Source organism: Venturia canescens, chromosome 2, assembly GCF_019457755.1.
Source record: "Venturia canescens isolate UGA chromosome 2, ASM1945775v1, whole genome shotgun sequence".
NCBI lineage: Eukaryota > Metazoa > Arthropoda > Insecta > Hymenoptera > Ichneumonidae > Venturia > Venturia canescens.
The window spans coordinates 25,564,236-25,567,401 of record NC_057422.1 but is presented as its reverse complement, the minus strand read 5'-3'; the positions used below and the strand labels follow the sequence as shown (position 1 = coordinate 25,567,401).

Below are 3,166 nucleotides of genomic sequence, written 5' to 3'. Positions count from 1 at the left end.
AATAGTAGAATCCAAAAATAGCTGAGTCGCAGAATATGTAAACAAGAAGTTTTGGCTGGACGGCCCCCGTTGATAATGACGGGAGATGAATCGCGGCTCTTTCTGATCAAAGTCTCATCTCGCCCCATTACGAATGCAGCGCTTTCGTTCAGGACAGCAAATGTGCGCGAACGGCATTCCATCGACTGAGGTAGTTGTAATAGCGACCGATCTTTCTTGGATGACGAGACCACGCAGATACGGTAGAAAGGGGAGTGAGATTCGCGCGTGCCCGGCCAATATGACGAGACGAATATGAGTGTGAATCGAACGAAACAAAATGAACGAGAGAATTTCATCCTCAGGTATGTTTGCTATATGTATATAGACCTGTATAATTAAGGATGCGATCGGACAGGCACGAGACTTCGATATATAAGATTCGCAAGAGGAGCAAGAGAAGGGAAAAAAGATGGAGAGAAGCAACGATTCGCGCGTGCTCTGTCCAAAGCACCAATCCTGCTCTTTGTATCCTTCCAACGAGCATCTCGAAGGATTTTTCCCCAAGTGTTATCGTATGCTTTATTGCCCGGCGATCTCTTGAATCTCTCGTACCGCAGATGGACCGTGCAAGGTGGAGAAAGAAATAAGTGGAAAAAAAGTATAAGCTCCGACCGCACATGTATTTCGGTAAGAAAATGAAGCAAGATTAAAGTGCGTGAGCGTCGTTTGATCGGGAGGAAGAGAGAAAGGAAGATAAAGACCGGCCAGGTCGACCGTATGCCGTGCTCACACGGTCTTGGGGTCAGCTCTGAGTGTCGAGGTCGCAAACATACTCGATGCGTGACCTTAACCTCTTCGACCTTGACACATCTCATCCACGTGATCTCTCTTGGCAAATCTGCTGAGCACACATACCCAAGGTACGCAAATAATACGAACGCACAAAAACATTATGACCCGAACTCACCATATTCTATGTTTCGGAATCACAGTTCATCACGATCATAAGGAATACTTGGATGCAAGAAAATTTAACTAATTTGACTAAATCAGCAATTTCATCATCATTGTTATTCTAAAATCACTTTGTTGTGAAAAGAAATGCCTACGATGCGCGGTAATTGTCTGAAAGTTCTTATGATGAAAGAACTGAGATTTGTTTCGTTATACTTTTGGAACCCTTTACATTTATATATAAATATTTTGTGAATTCGTCACTATAATTCTGTCACAATAATCCTTCTGTCAGAAACACAAAAAAACAATGCTGTTTCAACGGTGTTACTAAAATAAAATAAAATAAAATAATATAAATCGGCGACGAGAAATGAAAATGTTACTGATTGATATTTTTTCAATTATTCATTTTCGCATTCCAGTTAAACTCCAACCCGGTAATCTCGATTTGCAAAGACCTTTCAACTCTATCAAAGAATTATAAGTACCAATCTTTTCAATGTTCTTCAACCACCCGATCTTCCATGATAGAGATCTTCGTGTCCGTAGCGAGTATGAAGTTCACAGAAGTTTAACATGGCAAAAATTGATTTAAAAGAGTGACATTCAAAACGTCGACTCCGAAGAATTATAGGACTCCGAGCAAGGACGATGTTGAGTGGAGAACAGAAATAAGAAAAAAAAAAAAGCAGAAACGAACGCTTCGCGGATTGAGGTCTGTAAGGGTGTGTGCGGCTCTCAGAAAGTTTCGAAGGAGAACGAGAGACACGGCACACCGCGTACCTTTGGGAGCTTAAGATGGAAGACTTTTCGCTTTTTTCTCCTCCGATGTTTCATCCACCACCGCAGATCCCCTTTTACAATATGCCGGCGGGTAATTAAACTTATCTTGGATGTATCCGAGATTTCTTCGGTCGGCAAACAAAGTGCATATACCTGTATATGCATTTACGTTTATACGTGTACATATACATACATATATTCGTTCAGTTTCCGTCAGTGTAGATAACGATGAAATCCAAGTGGTGCTTTTGACTACCAGAAACAAAATCATCAGCCACTTGTCGATTATCTTTCATCTTTGTACGTTTTTTCAAACTGATAACAGCAGGTTCGGAAGAATGAAGTAGAATCCGGAAGGTTTTTCGTATAAGCGAACAATTTTTTTTTCTTCTACCGACTGTACCTTTACCTTTTGCTGCACAGGTGCGATTTCGTTATGCAAACAATTTTTCATTACGGAATTGTACTCGAATTCTGTCGAATATGATTAAAAAAATCGTGATCATTCGTTAAGGAAGTTGAGGCATTAGAATGAAAATGATGTCACCGCTTTTAAACCGATTGCATCTTATAAAGTGAAGTGTAAAAAAAAATCAGTTAAATTTTCAGACAGTTTAGGAGCGTCGTTGCTGAGAAAAATCAATAACAATTTGGGCCAAATAACATGTAATCTTATGGAAGTCAAGACACATTCAGTGATATCTCCGTTAAAAATGATGCTAAAAATATGAAATTTTTTGGGCAACATGAGCAAGGCTTGCCGAATAATGACAATTTTTTTCAGATTTATTAGAAGATTTGCTGAGATTATATTAATAGTAATCTGTTTTCTGTGCAGTTTTTTGAGGCTAGGATCGTCACTGTTCGTGTTTTCGACTGAGCTTTCACCAGTTTTTCGTCTTTTTTTCCTCAACATTTCTTTAAAGTGTATGCAACATTGCCAAACTGTAAACTGGCCTAACTTTTGAAAGGTACAGGTCATCACTTTTGGGTAAAAAAAATGACTGTACAGCCTCAACTTCCTTAAATGATAATTTTTAAAATCATTCGTTCTGAGACTCTGTTGTCCAGTGAAACAATCGAACCTTGTTCACCTTTTATAATGTACATGATTCAAACTGAACAGCAGACGTCATTACAAAACAAGTCAACACGACGATCCAGTCATTTTTTCATGCATTCATTTTTGATTGGATACGGTGTCACCGCGTCACGAAAAAAGTGTGAATTGTGTATAACGCATGTATTATAATGTGAATTTGATATTTAATCATGAAACTTTTTGCTGCTTTGAAGTAAGAAAAAAATTGAATATACCACTATTTTATGTTCACTAAGTCATCGACTGTCAAACCTTAAGAGAAATATTATTTTTCCTCGTATTCGGGCCTGGTTAGTGCCGTCGTCTACTACGGCGATCGATAAGTTAATCTTTCCCCACGAG

The 3,166-nt window shown here is 38.9% G+C and overlaps 1 long non-coding RNA gene across 1 annotated transcript; it reads left to right on the top strand.

Moving 5' to 3' along the window:
* The first annotated feature begins 243 nt into the window (after positions 1–243).
* On the top strand, positions 244–1,623 carry LOC122406194 (uncharacterized). Its single transcript, XR_006259931.1, has 3 exons — positions 244–344; positions 600–902; positions 1,362–1,623. It is a non-coding gene; the product is annotated as an uncharacterized lncRNA (long non-coding RNA).
* The last annotated feature ends 1,543 nt before the right edge of the window (positions 1,624–3,166 follow it).